We start from the raw sequence: 17,474 nt of genomic DNA on the forward strand, positions 1-17,474 counted from the left end.
AATTGGTGCCTGGAGATGCACAGGAGTGACTCCTTCACTCTTCACTCCAAGGGATATTCCTTCTCCCTTCTTGTGCAGACTGAAGACTTGCTGCCCTCAGAGGATGGGAAAATGTTGCATAAGCTGGGAGGAGCCGTGGAAACAATGTTGCAACCAGAGTTTTCATTGTGGATGCAGATTGTCGGTTCCTGGAGAGTCCAGTCGCAGTTCCAGTGGCCAGAAGTCAAAGTAGAGGTTGCAGGGGAATCCTGCTGGAATTTTGCAAGCCGAATCTGAGGCTCCACCCAAGAGGGAGAACCTAAATAGCCCCAGAAGTGGGATTGGTCACCTAGCCAGGTGACCACCTATCAGAGGGGGCTCTGACATCACCTGCCTGACCTGGCCACTCAAGATGCTCCCAGAGGTCTCAGCCCACCTTGGATTCAAGATGCACCCTTTCACACAGGCTTCAATGGCAGGCCTGCAGAGAGGTTTTGCGCAGGCTCCCATTGGTGGCATAATGCATGCTGCAGCCTGTGGGGGACCCCTGGTGCCCCAATGCTCTGGAGACCAAATACTCTGGACTTACATGGGGGCACCAGTATGCCAATTTTGGGGTGGAAAAACCATGAACAACTGATTTTAGGGAAAGGGAGCACAGTCACTGAGGTACTGGTTAGCAGGATCCCAGTGAACAGTCAAAAACACATTGACATCAGGCAAAAATTGGGGGTAACCCTGCCAAAAATAGGGTATTTTCCTAAACATCTGACAGCATAATCTTCAAATATTGGTGAATATAATCAAGAATAGACAGAACTGAATGAATAAATTGAGGTATTACACAATGAGCAGTAGTTTTCACTTGCAGTTTAAATACCTTGTAAATTGAAACAAACATTTGTAACATTTAAATCATTAGTAGTATAAATAATCATTGAACAGCAGAAGAAGAAGTATGAGCAGCAGAAGAAGAAGTAGGTTATGTATGACTCTGCTAAAGAACCATTAGCGTGAATAACTGGATTCAAATCTGGTAAGTTACTGCTATGACGTAACAATAGTTGTTAACATAAGCTCTTATTTACTGTTGTTACCTCATAAAGGAATTTCAGACGGCTCTGGCTGGACTTTCTAACAGCCTGCAGGTGCAATGCTGGAAACATGGTGTGCAGCACCTGGAGGAGAGGGCAGAGAGAGTGGTGGGACGGGGTGGCAGCAGGCCAAGTATTTTTGCTCATAACTCACCCATTACTCCTTTGCTCCTGCTTAGTAATTGAAAGTAGAGGCAGATGATTTTTCAGGGTCAAACAAAAAATCATAGATGGGTGAAAAGTGAATTACAGGAATGTTTTTCTTTCACGTCAGGGTTCTGAGTGACATCATAAGCAACTTGAGTTTTGCTCTCGCTGTCTATTTGATGTCACTCAGAAGCCTTTAGTAACTCATGTTTTACTATAATTCTATATATCTTTGATCTTCAGTATTTGATGCCTTTCACAAAATGGGTAAAAATAGAATGATTGATAATTCCTGTTATTCCCTTCGTTCATATACCCATTGGTTATGATTTCAGAGTATGGATTTATTAGCTCCTGATCCAAGAATGGGTTTTGATTTGGTTACTAACTGAATTGATATGAAAACAACACTACCACAAGGAATGCATTTGGTCTTACTTATCTATTCTGGTCAGCTGAAACCACTTGAAAATTGAATTGTTTTTCTATGCGTTTATATGTAGACAGCTATGCTAGGAGCACCATGTCAAATCTGATGAATCTGCTCTACCACTCAAATTTCTTTTGCCCTTGGTGTCCTTTAACATGATTATTTAGCTCTGTTATGTTAAAATAGCCTTTTAAGCAAATAAGATGTGTACATACCCAAGAGGTGGAGTAGCTATTTAAACATTTTCTCTGAATATCATTTTTTATTATAATAAATGTATCTATTTGTGCAAATGTAAGAAAAATAGTTTTGTAATAGTCTTATTCCAAGAAAAAAAATAGCAAATTGCCCCTGGAAATACTTGTCTTCCTTATACCGTCAATGGGTAATGGGTTTTGAAGTTTGTCTTTGACTCCTTAGAGTAGGGAAGTGACATTCTAATAGTGTGTCAAGTTTAGGTGACACACCTATAATCTGGAAGACATACTAGACAAACTGGAGACATACAGGGTCATTACGACTTTGGCAGATGGAAAAACCCATCCGCCGAAGTCCTGATGGGTAGGTTGCCGCCAGTGTGGCCACCTCCCTACCCGCCCCATTATGAGTTGTCCGCTGAGTCAGAGTGTGGAAACAGTACTGCCATAAAACCGCTGGCGGAGAAGGGAGTCGTAATCCCCAGCAGCGCTGCACTGGTGGATTGGGACCGCTAGCACCGTCACACAGTTGTGTCGACAAAAAGTGCCAGTGCTAGTGGTCCGACCCCGGCGCTACTGCCATGGTCATAATGTGGCAGTCCGACCGCCACTGCAACCCTGGCAGTCCTATCACCACTGCAACCCTAGCGGCCATTGGACATGCCAGGGTCATAATGTAGGAGTCACTTGCCTTCGGTAACAAAATATCTGGTAGAGACATATTCTAGTTGCAGATTCCTTACCTTAGAATTTTCCCCCAGGCGTCAGACTGGATCCGGAGATTTTTCTTTGAACAATACCATTACGCGTCGGTAGGTGGCGTCGGTCGACTCGGCAGGCGTCGTGGTCGCCGTGATGTCGTCAGGAGTAGTACATAGACGCCGCCCTCGTGCAGTGACGTCAGTTTCTTTTAACGACTTTCCACGCCAGAGCACAGAGCCGCTAAGAGCACTGAGATTGGTGCGCAAGAGCTAAGGACCTGAAAGGGGGAATCCCTGTCCCTAGAAATCAGTTCACAAGTGGGGAGGATGGGTGGGCGGTAAGGAATCTGCAACTAGAATACGTCTCTACCAGATATTTCATTACCGAAGGTAAGTGACTTGTACATCTGATAGAGACTTCTAGTTGCAGATTCCTTACCTTGGAATAGATACCCAAGCAATGCCATCCTCGGTGGTGGGCTGTGAACCAAGATCATACTAGAAAGTCCTGCAGGACCGAACAACCAAAGTAGCCATCTCGATGGACCTGACTATCCCGGCAGTAATGCTTAGCAAACGTGTGCGGAGATGCCCACGTAGCTGCCTGACAGATATCCAGGACAGGAACTCTGCATACTAACTCAGTGGAAGCAGCAGGGACTCTGGTAGAATGAGCACGCAAGCTTTCAGGAGGTTGCTTTTTAGCCAAAGCGTAGCACAGTTTGATGCAAAGAATCACCCATTGTGAGATGGTACGCTTTTGCACCGCCTTCCCTTTCTTCGCACCCACATAGCCAACAAAGAGTTGATTGTCCACCCGGAAATCTTTAGTACGATTGAGGTAGAACGCCAACGTTCTTTTTCGGTCCAGACAGTGGAGTCTCTCCTCCTCATGGGAAGGATGTGGGGGTGGGTAGAAGGTAGGCAAAGTGATGGACTGGCCTACATGGAATGATGTAATCACCTTACGAAGGAAGGAAGCTCTAGTGCGTAACACAACTTTGTCAGGGTGTACAGCCAAGTATGGAGGCTTTGAAGAAAGGGCCTGGAGCTCACTCACCCTGCGAGCAGAGGTGATAGCGACCAGAAAGACAGTTTTGAATGTGAGGTGCCGCAAGGGACAATTATGCATTGGCTCAAAGGGGGTACACATCAAGTAAGTAAGTACAAGGTTAAGATCCCACTGAGGCATGATGAATAGAGTGAGAGGAAATAAGTGGGTGAGCCCTTTTAAGAACCTACTCACAATAGGAGATTTAAAGAGTGAGGGCTGATCAGGAAGCCTAAGAAAGGCAGAAATGGCAGACAAATACCCTTTAAGGGTGCTGAAAGCAGAGCCCTGCTGGGCTAAAGAAAGAATGAACAGAAGAACCTCTGACAGAGGGGCAGAAAGGGGGTCAACAGATTTGTTGGTGCACCATGCCACAAACTTATTTCAACAACAGGCATATACAGTTTTAGTCGATGGACGCCTGGCTGCCAAGATAACATTACAGACTTCAGGTGGAAGGGCAAATGGCGTCAACTGTTGCTGCTCAATCTCCACGCATGAAGGCGGAGGTTGGACAGGTTCGGGTAGAGAACCGTCCCCTGCTGCTGCAACAGAAGATCCTCCTGAAGAGGCAGTCTGAGTGGAGGATCGATGGACATGCTCAATAGCTCTGAATACTACACTCTTCGAGCCCAGTCGGGAGCCACCAAGATAACTTGGGCCCTGTCGTACTTGATTTTCTTGAGAACTATGGGCAGAAGAGGGATAGGCGGGAAGGCGTAAAGGAGGCTGGAGCTCCACTCGAGACGAAAATCGTCTCGGAGCGAGTGCCGCTTTGGAAACTCCAATGTGCAAAACAGCTGATATTGCGCGTTCTCTGCGGAGGTGAACAGATCTAACCAAGGCTCTCCCCACTTGAGAAAGAGACCTTGCGCCACCTCCGGATGGAGATGCCATTCGTGATCGACTGTGCGTCAGCAGCTGAGTTCGTCTGCTCTGGCGTTGAGAGAGCCCGCCAGATGTTGAACCATCAGGGTAATGCCCTGATGTTCCAGTCATGTCCAGAGGCGTAGTGCCTCCTGACAAAGGGTCCAGGACCCTACCCCGCCTTGTTAGTTGGAGTACCACATTGCGGTAGTGTTGTCCGTAAACACCTGCACCACTTTCCCTTTGAGAGAGGGAAGGAATGCTTTTAACGCAAGCTTGATCACCCGGAGCTCCAGTATATTTATGTAGAGCCCCGACTCCACCGGAGACCAGAGGCCTCTGATCTCTGCCTCCCCCATGCGGCCGCCCCAACCTAGAAGTGACGAGTCTGTCACTATACAGAGATCTGGCTGGGGAAGGGAGAGGATTCTGCTGTTGACCCAAATTGGATTTGAAAGCGCCACTGCAGGTCTTTCGCAGTCCCTTCCGAGATCTGGACCATGTCGGAGAGATTTCCTTGATGCTGCGCCCACTAGAACTTCAGGTCCCACTGCAGAGCCCGCGCATGCCATCTGGCATGTGTTACTAGCAGGATGCAGGAGGCCATTAGGCCCAGCAGCCTCAGAGTAAGTCTCACCGAAACCCAAGACCAAGGCTGAAAGATCAGACTCATAGCCTGAATGTCTTTGACTTGCTTGTCGGGAGGATAAGCCCCAAATTGCACTGTGTCCAGAACAGCTCCAATGAAAGGGAGCATCTGAGAGGGAGTCAGGTGTGACTTCGGCACGTTTATAGTGAACCCCAGCTGGTGCAGGAGGTTCGCCGTAGTCTGAAGGTGGGAAGACAATTGTCTGGGGCGAAGGCACCTTCAACAGCCAGTCATCGAGGAAGGGGAAGACTGGGACCCCTAACCTGTGCAGACGAGCTGCGACCACCGCCATCACTTTTGTGAACACCGAGGGGTGCTGATAAGGCCGAAAGGGAGCACGGTAAACTGTAAGTGCTCGTGACCTACCACAAATCGCAGGTAAGGTCTGTGGGCAGGCAGGATGGGGATGTGGAAATAGGCGTCCTGCAAGTCCAACGCTACCATCCACTCTCCTGGGTCCAAGGCAGAAAGAACCTGAGCCAGGGTGAGCATTTAGAATTTTCCTTCTTGAGGAAGTAGTTCAGGTCCCGAAGGTCTAGGATAGGGCATAAGCCCTTGTCCTTCTTTGGAATCAGAAAGTAGCGGTGTAAGGAAATGCCTCCTTGGCATGGTTACCCCCTACATTTTTGCCTTTGCTGATGCTAACTTATGATTTGAAAGTGTGCTGGGACCCTGCTGACCAGGCCCCAGCAACAGTGTTCTTTCCCTAAACTGTACCTTTGTCTCCACAATTGGCACAACCCTGGCACTCAGGTAAATCCCTTGTAACTGGTATCCCTGGTACCAAGGGCCCTAATGCCAGGGAAGGTCTCTAAGGGCTGCAGCATGTCTTATGCCACCCTGGGGACCCCTCACTCAGCACATGCACACTGCCTCACAGCTTGTGTGTGCTGGTGGAGAGAAAATGACTAAGTCGACACGGCACTCCCCTCGGAGTGCCATGCCAACCTCACACTGCCTGTGGCATAGGTAAGTCACCCCTCTAGCAGGCCTTACAGCCGTCAGGCAAGGTGCACTATACTACCGATGAGGGCATATGTGCATGAGCACTAAGCCCCTACAGTGTCTAAGCAAAACCTTAGACATTGTAAGTGCAGGGTAGCCATAAGAGTATACAGGGAGTGCAGAATTATTAGGCAAATGAGTATTTTGACCACATCATCCTCTTTATGCATGTTGTCTTACTCCAAGCTGTATAGGCTCGAAAGCCTACTACCAATTAAGCATATTAGGTGATGTGCATCTCTGTAATGAGAAGGGGTGTGGTCTAATGACATCAACACCCTATATCAGGTGTGCATAATTATTAGGCAACTTCCTTTCCTTTGGCAAAATGGGTCAAAAGAAGGACTTGACAGGCTCAGAAAAGTCAAAAATAGTGAGATATCTTGCAGAGGGATGCAGCACTCTTAAAATTGCAAAGCTTCTGAAGCGTGATCATCGAACAATCAAGCGTTTCATTCAAAATAGTCAACAGGGTCGCAAGAAGCGTGTGGAAAAACCAAGGCGCAAAATAACTGCCCATGAACTGAGAAAAGTCAAGCGTGCAGCTGCCACGATGCCACTTGCCACCAGTTTGGCCATATTTCAGAGCTGCAACATCACTGGAGTGCCCAAAAGCACAAGGTGTGCAATACTCAGAGACATGGCCAAGGTAAGAAAGGCTGAAAGACGACCACCACTGAACAAGACACACAAGCTGAAACGTCAAGACTGGGTCAAGAAATATCTCAAGACTGATTTTAATAAGGTTTTATGGACTGATGAAATGAGAGTGAGTCTTGATGGGCCAGATGGATGGGCCCGTGGCTGGATTGGTAAAGGGCAGAGAGCTCCTGTCCGACTCAGACGCCAGCAAGGTGGAGGTGGAGTACTGGTTTGGGCTGGTATCATCAAAGATGAGCTTGTGGGGCCTTTTCGGGTTGAGGATGGAGTCAAGCTCAACTCCCAGTCCTACTGCCAGTTCCTGGAAGACAACTTCTTCAAGCAGTGGTACAGGAAGAAGTCTGCATCCTTCAAGAAAAACACGATTTTCATGCAGGACAATGCTCCATCACACGCGTCCAAGTACTCCACAGCGTGGCTGGCAAGAAAGGGTATAAAAGAAGGAAATCTAATGACATGGCCTCCTTGTTCACCTGATCTGAACCCCATTGAGAACCTGTGGTCCATCATCAAATGTGAGATTTACAAGGAGGGAAAACAGTACACCTCTCTGAACAGTGTCTGGGAGGCTGTGGTTGCTGCTGCACGCAATGTTGATGGTGAACAGATCAAAACACTGACAGAATCCATGGATGGCAGGCTTTTGAGTGTCCTTGCAAAGAAAGGTGGCTATATTGGTCACTGATTTGTTTTTGTTTTGTTTTTGAATGTCAGAAATGTATATTTGTGAATGTTGAGATGTTATATTGGTTTCACTGGTAATAATAAATAATTGAAATGGGTATATATTTTTTTTTGTTAAGTTGCCTAATAATTATGCACAGTAATAGTCACCTGCACACACAGATATCCCCCTAACATAGCTAAAACTAAAAACAAACTAAAAACTACTTCCAAAAATATTCAGCTTTGATATTAATTAGTTTTTTGGGTTCATTGAGAACATGGTTGTTGTTCAATAATAAAATTAATCCTCAAAAATACAACTTGCCTAATAATTCTGCACTCCCTGTATGGTCTGGGAGTTTGTCAAACACAAACTCCACAGTTCCATAATGGATACACTGAAAACTGGGAAGTTTGGTATCAAACTTCTCAGCACAATAAATGCACACTGATGCCAGTGTGCAATTTATTGTAACATACACCCAGAGGGCATCTTAGAGATGCCCCCTAAATACCTACCTGACTTCTAGTGTAGGCTGACCAGTTTCTGCCAGCCTGCCACACACCAGAAATGTTTCTGGCCACATGGGGAGAGTACCTTTGTCACTCTGTGGCCAGGAACAAAGCCTGTACTGGGTGGAGGTGCTTCTCACCTCCCCCTGCAGGAACTGTAACACCTGTCGGTGAGCCTCAAAGGCTCACCCCTTTTGTTACAGCACCCCAGGGCATCCCAGCTAGTGGAGATGCCCGCCCCTCCGGAAACAAGAAGGACTGCTGACCTACAAGCCTGCAGAGAAGGAGGAAGATGACAACTGCTTTGGCCCAGCCCTACCGGCCTGTCTCCAACTTCGAAAACCTGCTCCAGCGAAGCATCCGACAGGGACCAGTGACCTCTGAAGCCTCAGAGGGCTGCTCTGGACTAAAGGACCAAGAAACTCCTGTGAACAGCGGCCATGTTCAAAACCAGCTACTTCTTTGCAACAAAGAAGCAACTTTCAAAGACTGCACGTTTCCCGCCGGAAGCATGAGACTTCACTTTTTTCACTTTTTTACATCTGCTGGACTCTTTGGTTGTGGGGATATATAGGGCTTGTAGGTTCATCAAGAACCCTAGGTACCCAGAGCCAATAAAGGAGCTGCACCTTGCAATGGGTTTTCATTGTATACCGGATGTACAGCAATTCATTTGGTGAAATATAAAGAGTAAAAAATAGGTATCAAGGAAACCTTTGTATTTCCGAAATGGGCACAAGATCAGGTGTTGAGAAGCAGTGGTTATTTGCACATCTTTGAAATCCGGGGTGCCCATACTAGCATGTGAATTACAGGGCATTTCTCAAATAGACATCTTTTTTACATACTATCTAACATTTGGAAGGAAAAAATGTAGAGAAAGACAAGGGGCAATAACACTTGTTCTGCTATTCTGTGTTCCCCCCAAGTCTCTTGATAGAAATGGTACCTCACTTGCGTGGGTAGGCCTAATGCCAGCAGCAGGATACGCAACATGGACACATAACATTTTTACATTGAAATCTTTATGGGAAAGTGCCTAGCTATGGATTTCGGCCTCCAGCTCAGCCAGCACCTAGGGAAACCTAGCAAACCTATATATTTGTTAAACCTAGACACCTAGGGGAATTCAGAATGGGGCAACTTGTGAGGCTCTCACCAGGTTCTGTTACCCAGAATCCTTTGCAAACCTCAAAATTTGGCAAAAAAACACCTTTTCCTCACATTTCGGTGATAGAAAGTTCTGGAATCTGAGAGGAGCCTTCCACCCAGTCTCCCGATAAAAATGGTACCTCACTTCTGTGGGTAGGCCTAGTGCCCGTGACTGGAAATGCCCCAAAACACAACATGGACACATCACATTTTCCCAAAGAAAACTAACCTGTTTTTTGCAAAGTGTCTAGCTGTGGTCTTTGGCCTTCAGCTCAGCCGGCACCTAGGGAAACCTAGCAAACCTGTACATTTTTTAAAACTAGACATCTAGGGGAATTCAGAATGGGGTGACTTGTGAGGCTTTCAACAGGTTCTGTTACAAAGAATCCTTTGCAAACCTCAAAATTTGGCAAAAGAAATGTCTTTCCTCCCATTTTGGTGATGGAAAGTTCTGGAATCTGAAAGGAGCCACAAACTTACTTCCACCCAGCGTTCCCCCAAGTGTCCTGATAAAAAATGGTACCTCACTTGTGTGGGTAGGCCTAGTGACCTCGGCGGTAAAAGGTGCTTTCTGCCGGTCAGAAGACCGCCATAACACCGCCGCGGGCGCGGTAAACCGCCACGGTCATTCTGACCCGCAACTGGCAAAGCGCCAAAAACCCGACATCCACAAAAGTCCGCCACACCAACGCCCAGCGTAAAATTGGTGATGACCAAACCTCCACCGTCACGCCAACAGAAATACGCCCATGCCATTACGACACACGAATCCACGCAGCGGTCTTTCAACCGCGGTATTCCATTGGCGGTACAAACCGCTGCGCTCAAAATACACACACCTTTACAAAACACTACCACATTGGACAATTTAAAATACACACACCTGATACACATACACACAACACTCCCACACACCCAATACAATATAAAACACACACCCACATCACCCACAAACCCTTACGACTAAAAAATCCGACAGAAGGCCAGAGAGAGACATAACAGAATAGAGAACACCATCACACAGAGGCAAACCACACCATCACCCACACAATATCCACGCACAAAACACCACACACCACCACACTCACCACACTCTACAACACATACACCACCCCACACCTCATCCACACCACCCCATGGCACCCCAAAGACACCCCCGGTTTTCAGACGCTGAACTCCGGGTCATGGTGGAGGAAATAGTTCGGGTAGAGCCCCAGCTCTTCGGGACACAGGTGCAGCACACCACCATTGCCAGGAAGATGGAGCTATGGCAAAGAATTGTGGACAGGGTCAACGCTGTGGGACAGCATCCACGAAATCGGGACGACATCAGGAAGAGGTGGAACGACCTATGGGGGAAGGTGCGTTCCATGGTATCAAGGCACAAAATCGCAGTGCAGAAGACTGGCGGCGGACCCCCACCTACTCCCCCAGAATTTACAGCATGGGAGGAGCAAGTCTTGCACATCCTGCATCCTGAAGGCTTCGCAGGAGTAGCTGGAGGAATGGACTCTGGTAAGTCAACCCTTCACCACTTCATTCCCCCACCCCACCTGCATGCCAAATCATACCCCCACCCTCACCCCCACTCCCATCACCCCAACTCCTTGCAAATGGCTCACCATCACAACCCACCCATCCCAACACCTAGCCCTGCATGCGTCCACAAAGCATGGACACCCATCACCAAAGCATGCCCACTGCACATACACATCTCCCCCACAAGCCACTGTCACAAAAGCACCCACACAGTAATGCAAGCACTGGGGTACACGGGCACCCACCCATTGCACGATATGGCACACACAGAAGCAATAACCATACTCCTATACCCCTGCAGGACCTGAACGCCACCACACCACCCAGGAGGGTCCAGAAATGTCCATCCCACCCCCAGAAGAGGCCACCAGTGATGACAGCAGCTCTGTCTCCCTGGACCCAGATGACCAGCCCGGCCCATCGGGGACCTCGGGACAGTCGGTTCCCCTCACACAGCCACAGGCCACAGCAGACCTAACCCCCTCTGGGAACACCAGCGCAGCTCCCACCCAGCGGGCCCATGCCTCTGTCTCCAGGACACGTCAATCAGCGGTGTGTCCACCACTACAGGGCACCCAGGTTAACCCACCACCCCAACAACAACAGGGACCTGGGGGCAGTGGTAGTGGGCACACGGTCCAGGGGACAGAGGCCCAGGGAAACAGGGGAACTGGGAGGGCTGCTGTGCGACAGGGGGGGGACAGGCCCAGGGAACCCACTCTCCACAAGGCCCTCTCCTCCATCATGGGAGCATACCACCACTCCCAGGAGACGATGGCTATGGTCCTGGCCAGGTTCCAGGAGATGCAGGTACTGCAGGAGCAACAGTACATGGGGTTCAGGGAAGAACTCCGAAGCATCAGTTCCGCAATGGGCGCCATCGTTGGGGCTCTCAACCAGATTGTCACCACATTGCGGGACCATGTGACACCACAAAGGGCCCCTGTCACTAGCATGGACCATGAACAGGCTACCACCTCCGCCGGCGCTAGTGGACAGGAGGCCCCCACACAACAACAGGCCACCAGAACCCCACCCCCTGTAGAAGAAGAACCACCCCGCAAGCGGGGCCTGAGATCTCGGAAGAAGACAGAGTAGGATGCCAAGACCCCGCCAGCAAAGGATACCCCCTGATGTCATCCCACTGTCCCTCATTGTCACCCTGTCCAACCTTAAACTGCCCCTGCTCCATCCTTCCACAGGCATATGGACAATGCACCTGTGAGACTGAAAATCTGGACTCTGCCATGGACATTCCTCCACCATCACCCATCACCGATTTTCAACCATGTCCCTAAATTGAGCACTTTAATAAAATCACTTATTGCACAAAAATAATCAGGAGTCTGCCTGTATTTTGAACAAATGTATTAGACATAACGGTGCCAAAATGTCCAGTTACATTGTGATGACAACATACCACTGTCACACAGCTGTAGTCCATGGGGAAACAAAGCAGAGGTCACGCAGTGGGGCCCACATCTCTGAAATTGGAAGGGAAAGTCACAACTCAGTTAACATACACTGGGGGGAAATTCAGACAGTAGAGAGGCAGGAGACTGTAAGTAATTGTAAAATGCCGGTGTTGATTCTTACCTGTGTGTTATTGAAAATACTGTAGTATCACTGTGTCCCTGTTGTCTGTGTCGTCCCCGTTGTCTTCCTCCTCTTCACTCTCCACAGGCTCCACAGCTGCCACAACACCACCATCTGGACCATCCTCCTGCAGGAAAGGCACCTGGCGTCGCAAAGCCAGGTTGTGAAGCATACAGCAGGCCACGATGATCTGGCACACCTTCTTTGGTGAGTACATTAGGGACCCACCTGTCATATGCAGGCACCTAAACCTGGCCTTCAGGAGGCCGAAGGTCCGCTCGATCACCCTCCTAGTACGCCCATGGGCCTCATTGTACCGTTCCTCTGCCCTGGTCCGGGGATTCCTCACTGGGGTCAGTAGCCATGACAGGTTGGGGTAACCAGAGTCACCAATTAGCCACACACGGTGTCTCTGTAGCTGTTCCATCACAGAAGGGATGCTGCTATTTCGCATGATGTACGCGTCATGCACTGACCCAGGGAACTTGGCATTTACATGGGAGATGTACTGGTCAGCCAAACAGACCACCTGGACATTCATCGAATGATAACTTTTTCTGTTCCTGTACACCTGTTCACTTTCTCTGGGGGGTACCAAAGCCACATGGGTCCCATCAATGGCACCAATGATGTTGGGAATATGTCCAAGGGCATAAAAATCACCCTTCACTGTAGCCAATTCGCCCACCTCAGGGAAAACAATGTAGCTCTGCATGTATTTCATCAGGGCAGACAACACTCTGGACAACACCTTTGAAAACATAGGCTGAGACATCCCTGATGAAATGGCCACTGTTGATTGAAATGACCCACTTGCCAAAAAATGGAGTACTGACAGAACCTGCACTAGAGGGGGAATCCCTGTGGATTGGCGGATGGGTGACATCAGGTGTGGCTCCAGCTGGGCACACAGTTCCTGTATAGTGGCTCTGTCAAGTCTGTATGTCAGTATGACATGTCTTTCTTCCATTGTCGACAGGTCCACCAGCGGTCTGTACACGGGAACATTCCTCCATCTCCTCGCAAGTCCCAGCGGACAGTGCCTAGGAAGGACAACATGGAGCACAGGGCCAAGCAACCCACAGGTATGTTCACACAGCTTGCACAGTACACGATTCTCTATGCATTGAATGGCTTGTATGAGTGGCAATGCAAGGCCTAGGCCTGTGTGACGCAGTAGCATTTAAGCCATGTGGGCCCTTGAAATGGCGGCTGCCTGACCTGTGAAGTGTGACAATGGGATATGAGGTCAATGCGCTGGCGTGGCACACCGTGGCGGTAGGCGGTCAAAGACCGTGGTGCAAAGCCGCATTGGTTAACATTGAACCCTATGGGTTTCAGGAGCCAATGACGATGTGCGCCGGTGGTCGCGGTACGCAAAGCCGCGGTACGCACCGCCGCGGGCGTGACCGCCATTTCTATCTGCTTAATCACTCGAGACCTGATCATCCACAGGAGAGGACCTATACTGCAAGTGCTGCTGTGACCTCGGTCTGGAAGAGACAATGGCTGCTGCGACTGGGGAAAGGGCCCCTGCCTTCACTTCAGAAGAATTGGAGAAACTCGTGGATGGGGTCCTCCCCCAGTATGCGCTACTCTACGGTCCTCCAGACCAACAGGTTAGTACACTGGGACCATGCTTTGTGGGCAAAGCCTGGGTTGAGTGGGGTGAATGAACGATGGTGGGGAGGGGAGCGAATGAGGCATGCATCAAACAACAGATGAGAGCATGTGCCACATGGCAAGGGTGGGGATGTGGGGCCACTCACATCGAGCATGCAGAAAATGATGATATTTTATTTTCTCTCCCTGTACATGTCACATAGGTCAGCGCCCATCAGAAAATCGACATTTGGCGTGCCATCGCCAAGGACGTCCGGACCCTGGGGGTCCACAACAGACGGGGCACCCACTGCTGCAAGAGGTGGGAGGACATCCGCCGCGGGAGCAGAAAGACCGCGGAGGCTCTGCTGGGGATGGCCTCCCAAGTAGGAGGGGTGCCACTCGTCAATTGACCCCCCTGATGTCTCGGATCCTGGCGGTGGCCTACCCAGATTTGGATGGGCGCGTGAGGACATCACACCAGACACAAGGGGGTGAGTACAAGCACATTCTGCTATCTTAGCGCGCTGTGGAGGTGTCTGGGTGGGGGAGGAGGGCTGTGGGTATCCCTAAGCCAGGGCGCTTTCTGTAGGCTAGTCCCACCCGTAAGGCATGGCCCTGTGCCCCCGCCCTCCACCTCTGTAGGGTGCCAAGTACAGCTATGCATGGCCCTGTGTCACCTATGTGTGCAGTTGTCGTCCATTGGCTTGTAGGCCAAGTCTCACTGATTGAGTAGTGTACCCCAAGTGCGCGGTGTAGTGCAGGGGGCTTCTGTGTCTGTCCTCTCCGCCAACTGTGTTGCCAATGCATGCACTCAACATGTCTTTATGTTCCCCCCCACCCTTTTTTTCTGCTCTTCCTGTTCATGTGTGCATTAGCATCATCTGGCGGAGGAGAAGTGGCATTGGAGCATGAGGGAGCTGCATCTCACATGGCCCTGGAGGGCCATGCAACAGACTCTGATTTCACCAGTGAGACGGAGGGCGAGGGGGGCTCCACAACGGGGACACGTGGAGACATCAGCAACACAGACACGTCCTCGGAAGGGAGCTCCCTTGTGGTGGTGGCAACATCCGTGCCCACCGCAACAACAGGTACAGCCGCCACCCAGCGCACCAGCTCCGCCCTCCAAGCAGCCCCTCAGCGTTCGCCCGTGCCCGCTCGCACACCAAGGCGGGCATCTCCTTCGCCCCAGGCACCTCAGGCCCTGCCCCAGTTACCCCTGCTGCCCTCAGTGAGGAGGTCATTGACCTCCTCCGGACGCTCATTGTTGGGCAGTCTACCCTTTTGAATGCCATCCAGGGGGTAGAAAGGGAGGTGCACCGGAGCAATGCATACCTGGAGGGCATTCATTCGGGTCAGGCTGCCCATCAGCGATCGTTCAACGCTCTGGCCTCAGCACTGACGGCAGCCATTGTCCCTGTCTCCTGCCTCCCTCCTCCAACTCCCTCCACCCAGTCCCACTCCCCTGTTCCTCTGCCTATCCCAGACACACCTACAGACCAGCCTGCACACACCTCAACACCCAAGGTCAGCTCATCCAGACATAAGCACCACACATCCCACAAGCATTCACACAAGCAACATCCACATGCAGACATACCAACAGCCACTGCCTCCTCTGTGTCCCCCTCCTCCTTGTCTCCCTCCTCCCTCCCAGTGACGTCTCCACTCACACTTGCATGCACAACATCATCAGCCACTACGTCCATCACCAGCACACCCACCAGAACACTCCGCACACGTGCAGTCACCACCCCCACTGCCATTTACACGTCCCCTGTGTCCTCTCCCACTGTGTCTGTCACCCCCTCATCCACACCACACAAACACAGGCAGCCACCCACCCAACAGCCATCCACCTCACGACAGCCTCCGTCACGAGCACCTGCACCCAAAGACAGCACACTTGACTCTCCTACAACAACATCCTCTTCCTCCACTCCCATACCCACTGCACCTACCCTTCCCATTGCTCCTAAAAAGTTTTACCTCTCCAAAATTAACCTCTTTCCATCACCTGACCCACCCCCTCCATCTCGTAAGAGTCCAATCAGCACCTCAGCCACCACAACCCCTGGACCTACAAGGACCATAGTCCAGGGATATTGGAGTCCACCACCTTCAAGGGCAGCTACATCGGCCAGCAGTAAAGGGACAGCCAGCCCACCCCCTGGGAAAAAATCCAAAAAAGGCAAGGCCCGGCGCGAGAGGACAGAGACGGCAGCCTCCACAGGCACTACCCTGGCACCGTCAGGAAGTGGGGTGCCACCTGGCACATCTACAAGGGGAGGCAAGGGCCACAGAGACTCACGGAAGGATGGCAAGGGCAGCACGGCCGACAAGTCCAGCAGCAGGCGAGCTGCCCAGGAGGGCCCAACCAGCCCCATACCGGGTGTGAAGGAGGACACCCACGGGCACGGGACACCAGCACAGGAGGGCCCCGCAAGCGAGAAGTCGGATGGCGAGTGAACACCATATATTGGCCGGATCTGGTGCCCTGGAGACACATGTCAAGCACCGCTGAACAGGGCACCGCCGTCTCGGGAACCGCTGAACAGGGCCCTTCAAGACAAGCACTGCTGAACAGGGCCCTTCAAGACAAGAACCGCTGAACAGGGCCCTTCAAGACAAGAACCGCTGAACAGGGCACCGCAGTCTCGGCAAACGCTAAACAGGGCCCTTCAAGACAAGCACCGCTGAACAGGGCCCTTCAAGACAAGACCCGCTGAACAGGGCCCTTCAAGACAAGCACCGCTGAACAGGGCCCTTCAAGACAAGCACCGCTGAACAGGGCCCTTAAAGACAAGAACCGCTGAACAGGGCCCTTCAAGACAAGAACCGCTGAACAGGGCCCTTCAAGACAAGCACCACCCCGCTGGGCCCTTCATCTCAAGCACCGCTTCGCTGGGCCCTTCATCTCAAGCACCGCTCCGCTAGGCCCTTCCTCTCAAGCACCGCTCCGCTGGGCCCTTCCTCTCAAGCACCGCTCAGCTGGGCCCTTCATCTCAAGCACCGCTCCGCTAGGCCCTTCATCTCAAGCACCGCTCCGCTGGGCCCTTCATCTCAAGCACCGCTCCGCTGGGCACCGCCGTCTCTGCACTGCTCCGCTGGGCCCTTCCTCTCAAGCACCGCTCTGCTGGGCCCTTCATCTCAAGCACCGCTCCGCTGGGCCCTTCCTCTCAAGCACCGCTCCGCTGGGCACCGCCGTCTCTGCACCGCTCCGCTGAGCCCTTCCTCTCAAGCACCGCTCCGCTGGGCCCTTCATCTCAAGCACCGCTCCGCTGGGCCCTTCATCTCAAGCACCGCTCCGCTGGGCACCGCCGTCTCTGCACCGCTCCGCTGGGCCCTTCATCTCAAGCACCGCTCCGCTGGGCCCTTCATCTCAAGCACCGCTCTGCTGGGCACCGCCGTCTCTGCACCGCTCCGCTAGGCCCTTCCTCTCAAGCACCGCTCCACTGGGCCCTTCATCTCAAGCACCGCTCCGCTGGGCACCGCCGTCTCTGCACCGCTCCGCTGGGCCCTTCCTCTCAAGCAACGCTCCGCTGGGCCCTTCCTCTCAAGCACCGCTCCGCTGGGCACCGCCGTCTCTGCACCGCTCCGCAGGGCCCTTCATCTCAAGAACC

The sequence above is a fragment of the Pleurodeles waltl genome, chromosome 2_1, assembly GCF_031143425.1.
Source record: "Pleurodeles waltl isolate 20211129_DDA chromosome 2_1, aPleWal1.hap1.20221129, whole genome shotgun sequence".
NCBI lineage: Eukaryota > Metazoa > Chordata > Amphibia > Caudata > Salamandridae > Pleurodeles > Pleurodeles waltl.